The 17,977-nt window shown below is 38.9% G+C and overlaps 1 long non-coding RNA gene across 1 annotated transcript; it reads left to right on the top strand.

The window, feature by feature from the left end:
• Positions 1–10,580: 10,580 nt before the first annotated feature.
• LOC110131044 (uncharacterized) lies at positions 10,581–17,506 on the top strand. Its single transcript, XR_011491480.1, has 2 exons — positions 10,581–11,523; positions 16,594–17,506. It is a non-coding gene; the product is annotated as an uncharacterized lncRNA (long non-coding RNA).
• Positions 17,507–17,977: the final 471 nt, after the last annotated feature.

Genomic DNA, 17,977 nt, shown 5'->3' with positions numbered 1-17,977 from the left:
GACTTCATCTATGAAATTTGATTAATAACATATAATAATACTATACAGATTGTCACAAAGATAAAATTAATTAATTAATGTAAAGGACTAATTTATAGTGCTGGCAGAGGACAAGTACTTAGTAAAGCCTAGTTAATTATAGTTGTGTAGAAGAGTAAAGTATAATAAAGATTAAATTATCTGATGTACTAAGATATCTGTGAAATATTTCAGCTTAAGCTGTACTATTTGAGGTTTCCTCTAACAGTGACAGAAAAGATGGTATACAGTTCTTGTTTATCCCACTACTGGTTACTTCTTATCTTTGGCCCACTTGGGAGATTTCAGTATCTGCAAAGGACCCCTCTGTAAGCTGGTGTACTATAACCACAGGAGATCTTCCAACAGTTCTCGGGGGCTTCCTTCTGGGTAATGAAACTCCTCGATAAGTGGCTGAATGCCAGAGGCAGTGCTGTTAATACCCTATTAATGTGATCTTATGATATTCACAGATTATTCACAGAAACCCATATCATAAATATGATGCACAGAGCAATCTTTTTTCAAAAACTGATCTTCAGATACACAATGATTTGCTCAGTAACACTAAAACAAGTGATGGAACAGAAGTTCAAATGCCCCCACTGTGAAACTGGAGAGAAAACACTTTTCACTATCCAGTCGACCACAATCCAGTCCAGCTGATCACAGACCAGGCTTCCATGAAGTGCCTTATTTCCTTGAGACCTGTATTCTCTCAATTAGGAGAATAAAAATGTACTAATTATTACCGCATTCCTGAGTACTGGCTGAGACTATAACCAAAGTAACCAAATGTACTAAGCAGGATTACACTGGCCAATTACACAATCATTATTCTGCCTCTCTCTCCTGTTCACATCTGCAGTCCTCTCTATCAGCAGGCCTCACAGTTAAACAGTTGCCATATGGTGCAAAGATGGCCACCCACACCAGGCTTCCAACCAGCCAGCTTAGCACCCGAAGAGAGAAGAAAGTGTGGTCCTCACAGTAGTACCATAAAAAGTTCTGAGACTCAAAGGTCAAGATTGGGTCACCCACTTACCATAAACAATCACTATGGTGAACACAATGCACTGCTCTGATTGGCCCAGCCAAATCACATGCCCCTTCCCACACTGAGAGTGGCAGTTAGGAGGCCAGAGGCAGGAGGCATGGGACAAAAAAAGGTAGGCTGTTTTCTGCATCTGTGCTGTTACCAGAGGAATGCATGCTCTGCAATCAACTGGATATCATTTACACCAATGGCTGAAACCAAGCAGAGCATGGTTTAGTCCAAAATATGTCAAGAAGGATGAGGAATAAAAACCCAGGGCCCTTTTTCTTAATTCCATACCATGACTATAAATCAGTCATAATAATGAGTAGGTCACTTTTCTTTACCCTCTAATGTCTATAAATTCTTCTGCCCTCAGCTATCAGCTCCTCTAAAACACTTTCTCTAACTCCACCTTCCCCACAGACTCTGTAAGGGGCTCTCATAGTAAACTTGTGCGTCCTTATTCCCAACATTGTAACATGAAGGACTCCCTATTTATTTAATTCATGCTATTCTCTGAGGCAAGGACTATGTGGATCTTACCACATAGCTCCAGTGCTAGATATAATTTCAACTATATTTCAATCACAGTTTTATCTTTTTAAAAAAAGAGGAAATCAGAGGAAATGAACAAAAACATTAATAAAAGGCACTATTCACTGTACTATAGTTTGAGTACTGCCCATTTCATTGGGGATATAAATTTAAAAGCATAAAAATCTGATGAAAATGTAACTTTGCAAACACATTTTTTTTTTCTAATTTACCTATAAATTTACTCATCACCATCTGTTACTAGTCTGTAGTAAATGACAAACTCTGGTCAGAACACTTCTCAAGTATTTAATTAAGGCCTATTCACAAGCTTTGTTGCGCCCTTTATTACAGCTCCTCAAGCACTGCATTGTGACATTTTGGGCTGCTTTTGCTTGTCTGCTTATGTAACTGGAAACAAAGTAATGACATTGTGGGGAGTGAAAAGAATGTTAACTTTTAAGTACAATTAAACTTGATCCCCAAATGATTCAATATATTAGCTTGGAAAAGGTGTTCATTCATTCACTTGTCCACTCAAATGTTTAGTAAGCACTAGACTTAAAGAACTCTATAATCTTTATGGACAGATAGAAAGGATGGAGAAATCACTTTGGAAAGCAAAAGACTCAAGGAGAGACATCATAGTTGAAGTCTGTCATATAAAGGAAGAATTATACTTATTCTGGTTTCATATGGCAAGCTGAAAAGTTACCAGAAAACTGAGAATATATGATCCTGACCTATGTTTGCAATTTTATCATTGCAAGGTTGAAAGCCTGCTTGTGAATGAAGTCAGCATAGAGAAAAAGAGAGCAAAGAAATGAAAACCTCCTTCTAATGAAGTCATTTGAGCTCCAGAATCCAATCACATTGCAACCAGATCCACTCATGGATTTTTCACTTATATGAGATTTTTATTTAAATATTTCTGCTTAAATCATGCATTTGGGTTAGTTGGTCTGAGTTTGGTACTTCTAAATAAAAGAATACTTAATGGTACAGGAAACATCTCAGTTCCTAGAACAATTCCTGGGACACCAGAATCATTTAATCAATACGAATGGCTTAAGTGATTAAATCGTTCCAACATAGCACAAATGTGTGAATGATCAAACAGTCCAGTCAGAGAATGAACACAGCATAATATAATCTCAGGAAGGTCCTACCATCACAAGAAATAGTCAATCAAATGCTAGAAAAATCATAAGTCTCAATACTTTAAAAGGGTCTTAAACAAATATTCAATGAATTCTGATGTTCCTTTCAATCCTGGTATTCTATGATTTTAAGTTTTCAGTTCTTATCTGGGTGAAATTTGGATAGATTTGGGATTTTATACTTTATAAGGCAAATAGCTTGCCCCATTGGAAAGAGTGTCATATTCAGATTTATACCTAATCCATCACACTACCACCTTGATTTAAGAGAACTAAAAGCTTTGGATTGCCATCCACTAAATTTTTGGTGATACAAGTTATTGACACTCAACAGAGAGTTCTGCCCACTTATTTGCTTTTCTTTGAATACTTTGATATATGTCATGGGTTTGTCTAAAATATTCTTGCCTGTTATTTGTGCTTTGGGGTATTTATGTGCAATAAATAGCCTTAAGTATGAAAAAATAGCTAGTGTGTGAACAAGCACTACTGAGACAGATGGGCCTACAGCAAACACATTTGGCCTGTTGCAACACAGAATTTCATCTTCAAGAAACTGCTATATAACTCACAAGATGAATTCAGCTGCAATACAGTGTAGATGGAACAGAAGGACTTGGCAGTGGTGGATGATGGAATGATGGTCCATCTATTCAACAGCCGGCACTGCTCTCAGAGATGTATCTTCCATTTAAGGAAGGTGATCACAGTTCTATCACCATGTTTATCACTTACCTTGCCCTAGTTATCTTCTGTGTACAGGTCCATGCCTTTGCTCCTAGGTGTGTACAATATTATCATCCTATATGCAAAGTGGGTTTGACATACCCCTTCAGCTGTACAAGAAAAGGAAAGTAAATATAGTAATGTGTTCCCTGGATGAAATCTTAAAGCTGATGTTGTCTACAGCTAAGTCTCCTTCTGGTGTTTTTCAGATTATTATTAGAGATTTGGATGTAAGAGCACACTTTGATATTGATGTGAACGGATGAAAGACAGAACTCCTTTACAAGATTCACAGTGATCCATGTGCTCTCTGTGGACCTTGTCATTAATTATGTAATAGAAAAAATAAATTTTTTAATAGCATTTTTTGCCTTACATGCAACTTGTGTGCAATCCCTCGCTATACAGTTTCCGGCAGACAACTGTGTTTTATTATGGAAAACTGCAGTGTTAAGTGTGAATGTGTTTAATTAGACTAAACATTTGATTTTCTATATCAGTTCCAAACAAACTTGAAACCATCCCTTAGGAGAAAATGAACTCCTTACAGGAATCTCTTCTAGTATAGGAGGTATGGTGCCAGGTCTCTCAACAAATACAGACCTATCAAAACAGTCAATAAATACATATCAACTGTGTGTATGTTCAACAATTGCGTACACACAGAAGGAGCATTTAACAGGGAAAATGCACATGGGTAAATTTGAAAGAAGAAGTGAAAATTAGGTAAATCTGTTTCCTCTATATGGAGTTACTAGTTAACAGTCCCTCTTCTCAGAATACTGAGAACAAAGAAATATTTTTGTAAACGTCTAGGAAGAAAATCATCAGTCAAGCACTTTGCTCTGGATTCTCCCTATGTCCCGGGCATGGGGTGATATGAAGATGATAGACACTCTTCTTGCCTAAAACAAGCTCACATATAGAGAAGGTAAAACATGCTAAATTATGCTGAGCTGATTTAACAATGCTGGGCACTGTTAGCTGAAGGTTATACACAGGGATCAGAATTTAGATGGCTCTGGATTTTTCAGTAGCAACACAGGAGGGAAGCCTTGGAAATTCCCATGATGATAGTGAATGGCAATGTCAGCCTTAGTGGCTGTGTTCAATGAAGAAGGGATCCAGTCCAAACTATATAGCAAGGCAGAGGGCCCTTGCCCAGGGCTTCTCAGAGTGAGGAACAAGGCTTTCAACATTAGCATCACCTGGGAACTAGTCACAAGTGAAAATGTTCTATCCCTACCTCAGAATACTTGAGTCTTTTGGGACTGGGGCCAAGGAATCTGTGTTATAATGAGCCTTCCAAGTAATTCTGATGAATGTGCAAGCTTGAGAACAACTGGTCTAGGTGATTATTCTTCCAGGAGATAAAATTGTAAGAGCATCTGCTGCTTGGGAATAATTTATGAAGATAATTGGACAATTGCTAAAGAGGCTGAGGATAAGTTAGCAGTAAATGCAATACAAAGGAAACTTAACCAAAGGAAAAGAAAAGGAAATGATTAAACCCAGGGAAAACAAAACATAACGAAAAAGATTAAGTAACCATAGTCTTACTTTATAATTCAGATCTGAGTCACACATGTAGTTATCATAATCATGTAAATACTAAATACTGACCTAACCAAAATTACAATGTAACTGTGCTAGTAAGTAGGGTGGGTGACTGCAAGGTTGCTTATATAGTGGGAGGTGAGTATGCGAAAAAGTGTGAAATCACCATCTTCTGCAGTAGAAAGTCCATAGATAGTACCTGAAATTGAAAAATCAATTTGGAGAAATACACACACAGACACACACACACACACACACACACACACAGATATTTACAGATATATATATATCTGTTACTTAAAGGTTAATACTAGAAGCATCAGCAGAAGTTGAAAATAATTGGCTCCCAGACAAGGGAATGGGGAAAGCTGATGTTTTTTCATAGCAAATCTCGCCAACTAAGTTGACCCTTTCTATTCTGTGCATATTTAACTTGGATAAAAAGTAAAATCCAAAATAAACAAATAGTACATTCCCTCTCCTCTTCGAAGACACTTTCCCAGTTTGTTAATAATCATTATCTCTTCTTAACTCTTAGAGCACTCACTGTGTAGTCCAGGGGTCAGTAAATTATAGACCAGACCCCTGTTTTCATGAATAAAATTTATTATAACTCAGCCACCTTCTTTCATTGACATATTATCTATGACTGCTTTCATATTATAACAGCACAGCTGAGTAGTTGTAAGATAAACAAAACAGCCTTGGTGCTATAAATATTTATTATCTGATCTTGTACAGAAGTTCACCAGCCCTCAATCTAGTCTACCCACCTAGCAACTAAAACAATTCTCTGAATTTTTGTATGTTGTTTTTTCTACCAGATCTCACTCAATTCTCACCACAAACATGCTAGTAGAGTGCTACCATATTGCCAATGAAACAAGCTCAGCAATTCCAGCTGAGCTCTGTCTGAAAGGTTTATCTTCTTTCCATTGACATTGTTGCATGTGTACAATCAGCTTTTCATGTTAGTATAGCTTGCCTTTTCTAGAGGAGAACTTCATTTAGTGCAAAAACCATGTCCTGATCCTCTGTGTATCCCCTACTCCTGGAACATAGGAAGCACTCAGAACAAAGTTCCCGATTAGAGAGAATGAAGGCAAGAGGACCACTCCCGAGTCTCAAAGCAAATTCCATGTATTCAAAGCAACTATTGTGATCCTGATTATTATATTTTCTAGAAGACCAACATATGCCCTGAGCTGCATTTTAGTTGATGCTTCCTGAATAAATAAATAAAGCGTTATTGTCTGGAAGAGGTCACAGGGGCAGGTATCAATAATGTCCATTCATCTTCTTGTGGTAAAGCTCAGGTTTCCTGTTTTGTATTTGTCTCATTCTAGACTGGAAGCTCTTAGAGGCAGAGGTTTCATGTTTATGTGCCCAGGAAATTCTGGGCACCTGTCTGGTTCCATGACTAATTGCTAAAAATAAATGAGTAATAATGCATTGTTGGTGTGAGGTTTGCTTCATGTCCTGAAATGTATTCTGAAAACATTGATTATGAACTTTCTCTAACCAAAAGAGTCTTCCAAAAGCAGAAACCTGGTGAGAATTACTCAAAGGAAAATGACATTATTGTTTTGGTTGGAGAGTTTCTTATGACTGATATATAACTAGCTATGTACACTGTCAACACCGACTTGAGTAAAAGCAATGCTGTTTTTCTTTAAAGTGAATAGAATTATTGAAGGAGAATTCATGGCTTGGAAGGAACGACAGAGTACATCTATTCTCACCATCGATCCCCATTACAACATTTCCTAGTTGTTATCCAGCTTGTACTTAAATACTTTGCAGAAAGAGAAATCCCCTGCCTACCAAGGTGGTCAATTCTCACTTCAACTTGCTTATTCATACTTTCAAACACTTTAAACTACCTTTCAAAAGTTCAGACATCGTTTCAGACTCTGATAGTTATTTGCTTATGTGAGGTTGAAATGTGAGTTCTTACAACCTACCTTAATAAATCTGGCTTTAATTTCTTAGAAGCTCACAAGTCTAATCCATCCTTTATATACAGTCCTTCAAGTATTTGGAGGGAATGTCCTCTTCCTCGGTCATTCTTATCTCTGTACTGACATCTTCAGTGCCTGAATTCTCTATTCTTATGACATGGTTTTATGTCTCCTTCTCCATTCCAGTTTGTTTATACTCTTCCAAAAATAGTATCACCAAAATTATTGCTCCAAATGTGATCAGATCAGCTGAAAGGAAAGTCTAGTGTATTACTCTTTCTTTGTTCACTGTATTTGTTAATACAAACTTAGTAGTCATAACGTCTGGGGCACGAAACTGCTAATATTTATTCCTATTGAACTAATTATTAAATCTAAGATCCTTAGCTCTTATTCAAATGATTGCTTCTAAGTCACATTCCTCCCATTATGTATTTATGGCATTAGTTTTAGGAACTTGGTTTCTTCATATATATATATATATATATATATATATATATATATATATAAATGTCACTATGTTACCAACTCCAGCTAATTGTTTAATTTTTAAAAATTAGTGAGATTCTGTACTACAGAGATGAAAGACACAATTTCTACTCTCCAGGAACAGAGGCTAGTAGTAATGATGGATAATTTAACAAAGAATCATAAATCAGGGTAAGTACAATGACTATAAAGACAAAGTAATGACGACCTATAGAAAGAACACACAAACTTTTACTATTCTTGTTGTTGAAGTCTTAAGGGAGACAAATAAAAAGGCAACACTACAAAGACCTCTCAGAAGAGGTGATATTTGATGTGTGCCTTGAAGTGTAGTAGAAATTAACCAGGCCAAGAACAGATAAAGGACATTACAGACTGTGCTGTCCAACATGTTAGCCACTAGCCCACATGCAACCACTGAACACTTGACATGCAGTGCATGCATGTTGAGATGTGTTCTAAGTATAAAATATGCATCGAGGTGAGGAGTGAGGGGCACCCCTGATGGCTCACTGGTAAAGAATCGACCTGCCAGTGCAGGAGACACACTGGTCTGGGAAGACGCCACGTGCCGCGGAGTAACTAAGTCTGCGCGCCATGACTACTGAAGCCCTCACGCCCTAGAGCCTGTGCACCGCAACAAGAGGAGTCACTACAATGGGGAGCCTGTGCACTGCAATGACGGGTAGCCTCTGCTCGATGCAACTAAAGAAAAGCCCAAACAGTGACAAAGATCCAGCACAGCCAAAAATAAACAAACATCAGATTTTGAAGACTTGGTAAAAAAGTGGAAGTAAAATATCTCATTACCAATTTTTCTATTGACTATATGTTGAAATCATCATATTTTGGATACATTTGGGTTAAAGTACATTATTAAAGCTAATTCCAACAGATTCTTTTTACTTTTCTAACCTGGCTACTAGAAATTTTAAATTTACTTCTGCAGCTCATTTATATTTCTGCTAGACAGTATTGTTCTAAAAAGTTAGAACAGGCAGAGAGATGAGATGAATAATGAACAAAACCAGTTTGGATAAATATACATATTATAATTTCAAACACATCATTAAGGAATATTTAAGGCCTTAAAGCCTTAAAGCCTGCCACTCATTTCTTTCTTTGGGATTGATGCCAACCTTTCACATTAGTACAAGTCCACCTAGGTATATTGTGATTCCAAGTGGTATTTCTTCATATTGCTCATAATGTTTGTTCTCCAAAACAGAAAACACTTTTTATAATCTATCAGTCTTTCTGAGAAATGATGTTTCAGTGTGTTCCACTGCTCCTAAGAAGATCCCTGAGACCATTGCCCAGGTCCGCAGAGTGCTAATCAGCCTGGTATAACAGAGACTCTTTTCCCTCTTCCCCTGTCTGATTTACCCCATTTCCAACTCCATTCCAGAGGACCACTTCCCAAGAGACTCCAATCACACACAAGCCTCTCCTCAGGCTCTGCTTTTTGGAGAACCTAGGCTAAAATCACTGTTAAAAGGAGTGGCTCTGGAAAATCAGACCCTCCAGATGGGATTCAGAAATGGTTTCACTCTGGTTAAATCACAATAGAATACCTTTGATAGTAACCCCTTGCACGCTATAACATCAATAAGATAAGATGTTTGTCGGTGGTGAATTTAGTTGAAGTGCAGAAGGTAAGGGGGCTTTCCTGGCAGCTCAGCAGTAAAGAATCCACCTGCAGTGCAGGAGATGCGGGTTCAATGCAGGAGATGCGGGAAGGTTCTCTGGAGGAGGGCATGGCAACCCACTCCAGTATCCTTGCCAGGAAAATTCCATGGATAGAGGAGCCTGATGGGGCTGCAAAGAGTCAGACATGACTGAAGTGACAGAGCACACATGCACGCAGAAGGTAAAACACTGGCCTTGTGAGTAGTACTGGCTCTAGAAATGCATGAATCATAACCAGAGCGAACCTAAATTTATCTGCCTAGTCCTTGAGTACATATTTGGAATGAATATCCTTAGCACCTGAGAAAATTCTCAGGCTGATTCCCTGATCACTGGCACACAGCTATTATGATATACATAAAGAGTCAAGGAAAAAGCTATTTATCGGGTGACTCAAAAAGCTTATTAGAGTAAGCATGGTCAGGAAGAACAGAGGTCTGTACAAGTCATGCAAGCTACCATGGAAGCTGTCATGCTACTGGAGATGTCTGACCTAGCAAACCAACGGTGCTAGAGGTACGTACAGTAGATTAAGCTGCTGTCTGCAATCTCTGACAAACCCTGATGCAAGCGTCATACAGAGAGCAAGGGCTCTGCCACAAAGCCATGCCATTAGCAGGAGAGGGTAAGTTGCCACTTTAAAAGCAAGTCTTTCTAGACCTTAGTGAAGACTGGGTGACTGACAATTAGACACTAAGATTTCAACTGGAGCTGCTATCATAACGTGGGTATAATCAGATCTAGTGAGACTTAAGTGCAGGTGGGCAGACCAGTTGCCCACTTGTATGATGGAATAGGTCGTGAGAAGAGAATAAGAAGAGAACCTAAAGAGAACAAGTAAGCTGTATAAACTGGTGTCATCCCACGTCATCTCTCTGCATCGCACTGAAGCCTCTCCTTTAATTTAAATCTATAGCCTCATGGGTGAGTCCCTAAAACTAGTTAACCCAGGAGGAACAAAAACATGGTCCTGGATCACCAAGTATTAAAACTGAAGTAAACTGGTGAGCTTCCCTGGCGGCTCAGACAGTAAGGAATCCACCTGCAATGCAGGAGACCTAGGTTCGACCCCTGGGTTGGGATGATCCCCTGGAGAAGGGAATGGCAACCCATTCCAGTATTCTTGCCTGAAGAATCCCCATGGACAGAGGAGCCTGGCGGGCTACAGTCCATGGGGTTGCAAAGAGTCGGACACGACTGAGCAATTAAGCACAAACTGGTGGCCACCATTTACTTAAATCCCAACCTGCTGCCATTTTGCTCAAAGCTGTTCTTCCAAGTTTGTTCTACCAATAAACCAAAAGACATTATTCTAAGATGATGACAAGGTCAAGAGCAAATACTTACATAATCTTACAAAAATATCCCTACTCAAACTGTGCATGTTTGTCATTAGCATGAGAAGGACTAGCCAGGGCTGGAAATGACCCAACTAAACCTAGTCAGGAGCAAAGACCACAACCAATCTGTGAATGAATAACATGCCCAGTCTAGGTTAGCCTGGATCAATGGATACCCAGTGACCACAGAGCTGTGAGATGTGGTAATAAGTGTTTGACATCTTAAGTCAATGAGTTTGGGGGTACTTTGTTACACTGTAAGAGCTAACTGATAGAACTGGTAGCCTTTTCTCACACAATGAGAAATGGCAATAGCACAAATCCTGAATCAGAGCCTGCTGGGCATGGTAAAAAAAACAAGGAAGCCAGAGGGAACAGAGCGGAGTGAATGAGCATAAATTCATAGGAAACAGATCAGAGAGGCAGTGCAGGAGGAGACAGTGAGAGGCGTGTTGGCCGGGTAAAGACTTCGGCATTCATTCTAAGAGAGATGGGAAGCAGCTGGAAGAATCTGACCTGAGGAAAGATGTGATATGGACTATTTTTAACCACACTGTTCTGATTTCTAGTCTGAGAATAAGAAGGCAAGTGTAGAAGCTGGGACAGTAGTTAAAAAAAAAAAAAAGCTACTGTAAATATCTAAGCAAAAGATGATGATGGTTTGGACTAAAATTTCCAATAGTGGGGAAAGTTGTGAAATATGAGAAGACTTTAGATACAGTTTGATGACAGAGAAAAAGGAATTTGCTAATAGATTGAATACAGGGTGTCAAAGGAAGACTGGGGTCCAGGATTACATCAAGAATTTGGCAAGAACAACTAGAAGAGCCAAGGTGACATTTGCTGAAACGTATTCCTGGGCCGAGAAGATCCCCTGGAGGAGGGCACGGCAATCCACTCCAGTATTCTTGCCTGGAGAATCCCATGGACAGAGGAGTCTGGTGGGCTACGGTCCACAGGGTCACAGAGTCGGACACAACTGAAGAGACTTAGCATGCATGCACGCACAAGTAAGGCTGCAAAAAAAGCAGGTTTGGGGATTAGCCTATCTTAAGATATCCATAACTTCATCATGAATTGTTTTTAAAGACTTGGAATGAGTCCCAAGTGGATAAGCAGTCTAATTGAGATGAATATTTGAGTAACTGATTAAATGTTGCTTTTCAGTTCACCATTTTTCCTAAATCTCATAAGGATACTAAAAGCTATCAGGTACCAGTTCATAAAATTTACAGAACATTGCTCAAAACATTCAGGGGTATTTAGGACTATATTTCTAATATAACAAGTGTAACCCTGTCATCTATTCTTTATGTTTACACGATTCTATGGAAGACCTTGTGATTTCATGTTATTAGCACAGAAAAGATGGATAAGTTTGATTTCTACAGGAGGGCTTCCCTTCTTCAGCAGACACAATTTCCAATGGCAACCCAAAAACAGGATTTATGGATTTGGAAGGAAGGCCCTAACAAACCCACTGTTGAGCATTTCAATTAGAGCTTTGAATGATCAATATTCAGCAAGTTACTATCAAAACTCAATTAAAAGTTTTTTCTTGTGTAGCAACATTTTGAGCATGGTGAAGAGGAGATGAGGAAGAGCTGAGCTTTTATTACAGGTAAAGAGAAACTATCACTTCTTGCTCTCAATCTCCCCAAACATATCTAACTGACATCCTGATGACTACATTTTTATAATCCTATTGTTCTCCCTTACAGAGTAGAGTTGGTTTATATTTCTAGTTTCATTGGTTGTTTTTATTAAAACCAAAATCAGTCTGAAACAAGAAGTCAGTGAAAAATTAATTTAATCTGAACAGGCTTGATTGAAAGAAGCTCATTTCTTATAGTTCTGGAAAGCACATTTAAAATATATCAGAACTCTTTCAAAGCTGATGTGTATTCTAATGAAGAAAGAAAACTCAAATCCAGACTTTCATTTATATGTATAATCCACTTGAGATAGGAGGAAGAATGTCAAGCAGTCAAATTAAACAAGCCACAAGTAGGAGCTGAAATAAAAGACATTAGCAGAATCTTGATAGGAAATAGTTTGCTGTTTTGGGGGGTTTTTTTTTAAGTTGACTTATGTACTAGGAGTAATATGGTGAAGGGTGCTGGAGAGGAACATGAGCAAAAGATATACAATGTTACTGATGCAAAGGAAACAAAAGTGCATTCACATACACAGGACAGGTAAGAACATACGCCAGGCAGAAAAGGACATCTATTCTTACTGATAAGAATATTCCATTAGGCACCCAAAATATACTAAATCTGTAAGTAAGAAAATCTAATTAAACTCAATTTTGACAGTAGATATTTAACTTCAGTTCACTGTTTTAATTTCTTGCTATCAAGTTGAAGAATTTTTCCTGTTTGGGAAACTATTTCAAGAAAAAAGTTCTTGATTGAAACTGAGTAAGTAAGAAGACAGGATTAGGTATTAAAAAAATAAAAGTTAAAATAGACGAAACAATAAAGCAGGCTGCAGCATAAATGGAACATCTTGGTCAGTAGTATTTGTGGTTAAGAAGTTTTTTTTTTTTTAATTTCCAAACTTTCTCCGAAATTGTCCACTTTTCTTACTATTAACAATTAATGAGCAATGATCAAAGCAGACTTTTAAATAAAAATATTTCTTCAATGTGCACACCTACTTTGTATGTCTGCTTATTGTCAAAATTTGCATGAGAAAGTAAACCTCACATGCTCAGAATAGACAATTAAGGACACATTTTTTTGGCAGAGTTATTCGAATCCATTTGAAAAGAATTCAGATCCATCTTGAAAGGCTGAAGATCTCAGCCAACTCTAATCATATCTCTAGTTAATTTAAAGGAGATGCTCCTAAGTTTATCTCAAATGATCAGAGTCCCAGAAAACAAACACAATAAATACAGAATTTAGATTAACCAATTAAAAAATATAGCTGAAGGAGATGCTTGACAGACATACTACAAACAGAACTTTGAGGGACAGCTAAGGATTCTGCCATTTCAAGAAAACACACACCAGGCGAAATCTGAAAGGATAGCTCCAGGACGATGACAGGGTCTGGTGATGGGTGGGAAGGCTGAATCGGCCACAGTGCTTAAGCCTGGGGGATGTGAACACTGGGCAGTACTTTTTTTTTTCATTTTATTATTTTTTCATTGGAGTACAATTGTTTTACAATGTTGTGTTGGTTTCTGCTGCATAACAGCATTAATCAGCTACAAGTATGCATCTGTTCCCTCCCCCTTAAGCTTCCCCCCGATTTCCCCCATCCCACCCCTCTGGGTCATCAGAGCGCACAGAACTGAACCAGCTGGGCTATATATACAGCAGCCTCCCACTAGCTGCCTGTCTCACACACGGTGTGTATATGGGTCAATGCCACTCTCTCAGTTCATCCCATCCTCTCCTTCTCCCACTGCGTCCACCAGTCTGTTCTCTATATTTGCAACTCTATTCCTGCCCTTCAAATAGGTTCATCAGTACCATTTTTCTAGATTCCATATATGTGTGTTAATATACAATATTTTTCTCTTTCTGACTTACTTCACTCTGTGTAACAGGCTCCAGGTTCATCAATCTCACTACAAATGACCTGATTTTGTTCCTTTTTATGGCTAAGTAATATTCCATTGTGAATAGGTACCACATTTTTATTCATCTCACGTTTAGATTGCTTCCGTGCCCTGGCTATTATAAATAGGGCAGCACCTAGTTAATTCTTAAAACTAGTATCATATAATGAATGTGGCTATGGACTTAACATACTAAGCACCCCCAAAGATTCAGTGTGATGGCAAATATTTCCTTTTTAACATACTCAGCACCCACAAAGTTTCAATGTGATGCAAACAGACACTGCATATGAGAGGGTTGCAAAATGTTTGCACTGGGTCAGCGATCTCTTGAAAAAGCAAACTCTGGTAACATAGAGAATCTCAACTCTGAGGATCACCATCTCCTTGACGATGCACCATTCCCTCATTATTTCATCTTATAAGAAGCACATCAAGGTATCTGCTTCAAAGTAAAGTTGATACCGACATTCTACCTGAAGTTAGCAGACACTGATTTTCACTTCCTTTCACTGCACTCTTTTGCCTTCTCAGCTCTAAATATACTGTGCTTTTATAAGGGTTAAGTTTCACGTTTATGTGGATTTCTCAAGTGCCTGGTGATCATTCTTTGGTAACATTAACTGCAAATTTAAAAGCCAGAAAAATGCTTCCGTGGCAATTTAATTCTGCTTCTTAGGACTTACTTTTCATTAATTTATTATTAATAATATTTATTTAATGTCTTCAGTTTAGCAGCCAACTGAGAAAAATGAAATTTTCTTCTCTAAAAGAACCTAAGCACAACTAGTCTTGGGTCATTGAGCTAACAATAAGGAAGAAAAAGTCTTTGTAAAGAGTAACTTGTTGTTACTAAGTTGCTAAGTCATGTTCAACTCTTCTGCCACCCCATGCACTGTAGCCTGCCAGGCTCCTTTGTCCAAGGGATTTCCCAGGCAAGGATACTGGAGTGGGTTGCCATTTCCTTTTCCAGGGGATCATCTTAGTTCAGGGATCGAACCCATGTCTCCTGCACTGGCAGGCAGATTCCTACCACTGAGCCACTAGGGAAGCCCAGCGATTAACTTTGGAAACAAAAAAACTATCATTTTTGCTGACTTCACTTTTTTAATTTGGAGGGTACACAAATGCATGATACAGCTATCCTTGGATTTTTTTTTTTTTTAAGGAAACTACAGTAGCTTCCTAAATCCCACTGGAAATAGAGACTATTGATATTAAGAAATATCAAGGGAACCACTGCAGCCAATTGCCTGATGTTACTATTATTCATAGAGATAGCACTTCAGTTATTAATATGGCAAGAAACAAGCAGTCCTGTGGCACCTACCAAGTGATCGTGAATAAGCTCAGAAGTAAAGAAACAGAGGAGGGAAGGAATAAACTCCAGGTGGGACAGTACTTAATGACCCACCTAGATTTAGAGCCGGAATGCCACAGCACAGAATTAGCACATGAGTACAAATGAAAGGCTTCCTCCAAGGGAAATGTCCCCATGATTGGAAATACCCCGCATGCTCGCGGTCCCCAAACAGGAAGTCCCAGCTTTGGTTCTTCTCTAGAAAGCACTGGCTGCACAGCCATTTTTCTTGGCCTCTTGATTTGTAGCTTGATAGTCATCGTGACCCTAAAGCTAAGCATAAGCTACATGTTGTTCTAACAGAGGCCATGCCAAAGTGTATGGAAAGAAAAGGAGCCAAATATTCACAGATAAAAAAAGCAAACATTAAAACAAGAAAATCTTCCAAGGTTCAGAGGGTCACATCTTTGGGGATTACTTTGCTACAAAATGGTCCGCCTTCAGACTACACTACAAAGAATCGGAGATTCTTCGAAGGCCAGTTTTATCATCATCTATGTTCCATTCTCGGTGCCACTGACAAAAAAGTGCCCAGGAAGAAGACATGTATCAGCAGAGCCACTATATGAAACATTCACATTTCCTTCTTCAGTTTTAAGAAGCACGTTGCTTTTCTGGCTGCTTTAAAAAAAAAAAAAAATGTTTTCTCTAAGTAAATCTCTCGCCTATTATATCCCAGGGATGCTTTGCATGTGAGAGCACATCTAATCAACTACAGATTCTTACCTCTCTGCTAAATGCAGCCAAAAAAAAAGAAAAAAACCAAGAAGAAATTGTAACAAAAAGCATTAGTAATAATTTTCAAAATATCATAAGTTGCCAGCAACTAATGGCTGGTGTATTGATTAATAGTTTGAAATAAACAATGGGCCCTTAATGCTGTAACAAAATGCTGAAGTTTACTGCATCAATAATTCTGTGAAACTACTGAGTTTCAAGGATCTATTGCTGAAATACAGCATATTCTTGAGTGCCCACCAGCCATGATGTTTATATGCATGCAGATATGTTTCCCTACTTAAATAAATTGCTCGGGTAGAAAATTGATCATTTCTATAATCAGAAAAATCGGTCAGAAAACTTGGAATATTTGAAGAGGTGACTTGACAAGTTTTTTTTTGGTTAATCTTTCCACCTCCCTTTCAGGAATAAATGCCAGCAGAAGGAGATACAAAAGAGTCTGATCCTGTGCTAGAAAAGATGGTGCTAATCAAAGGGTACTGACTTGAACCATACCTTAGAAGGACAAAGTATTAAGGACTAATGCATTAATCTGTTAAGCCCCCGTGTCAGCAGAAGGGGTGGGGGCAGTGAGGGGAGGAAAATTGCCCTTTACTAGAGTGCCCTTAATAGGATATACTAGAAACTGAACTTGGAATGAAGAATCGCTTTGAAGCTATGTATACAGTGGAAAGCACAGGGAAGTGTAATCAGACCCACAAGTAGCCTCCATCATAGTGTGGAATCCAAGCTGTCTGCATATTCAAGGAAGAGGTATGCAGTGATTGACAATTTTTATTATACATACTGAGAACTCCAGGAAGCACTGGAAAGTACAAAAATAATGTCTCATTTTTAGTTAGTTACTCCTAATTATTAAAGCCAACATTCTTTGCCATGGAGGCTCCTGTATCTCTTCTGTATCTCTGACTCAAGCAAGTAGGGGCCATGCCTAGTCTGGGCTCCACCTCTGTTCAATAGCTGCCACTTGGGACTTCCCTGGTGATGCAGTGGATAGGAATCCACCTGCCAGTGCAGGCGACACAGGTCCAATCCCCGGCCCGGGAAGATTCCTCATGCCTTGGAGCAACTAAGCCCATGCCCCACAACTGCTGAACCCGAGTTCTAGGGCCCAAGAGCCATAACCACGGAGCCCACATGCCACAACTACTGAGGCCTGTGCGCCTAGAGCCTGGACTCCATGACAAGAAGCCACACAGTGAGAAGCCCGCACATTGCAAAGAAGAGCAGTCCCCGCTTATCTCAACAAGAGAAAGCCTGCATAAAGCAACGAAGATCCAGTGCAACCATAAATAAATGAACAAACTGCTGCCACTGAGTGAGTTTCAACCATGTGTCCGGCAGTTAGTCCCTGTCTCTACTCTTTGATCCAAATCCGAAAGGCAAGTATTTTCATTTCCCTTCACCCATATCTTCACAAATGTAATATAAGTGACTTGAATCTGTCACATAGCTAGTATAGTATAGAGACCCTGGGTTTAAGTCTAGGTCCAGACTCTATGAATTCTTCATGATGGCTCACTAGAAACTCAGAATTTCCCTGAAGAAGGATGTACTGGTGGCCCCAACCATGTGGCTGTGGGCTAGCAATATGTTACACTAGTCGCCGCCCTGCCCCTGGCTGACTGGCAGTTTAGGGTGAATGCATTTCCACCTCTTTGGCCTGTAGTAGTTCCACTCATTATGGAAAACTTGGGTTTCTGCCTTGGTCATTGCTTTTATAACATAGAGTATTTCAGACATGCCTGCTCTGTACTGCTGCCTTCCATTTTTACCCCTTCCAGACTTA

Source organism: Odocoileus virginianus, chromosome 15, assembly GCF_023699985.2.
Source record: "Odocoileus virginianus isolate 20LAN1187 ecotype Illinois chromosome 15, Ovbor_1.2, whole genome shotgun sequence".
Classification (NCBI taxonomy): domain Eukaryota; kingdom Metazoa; phylum Chordata; class Mammalia; order Artiodactyla; family Cervidae; genus Odocoileus; species Odocoileus virginianus.
The sequence above is the reverse complement of the archived record's forward strand: the minus strand, read 5'-3'. Positions and strand labels throughout refer to the sequence as shown.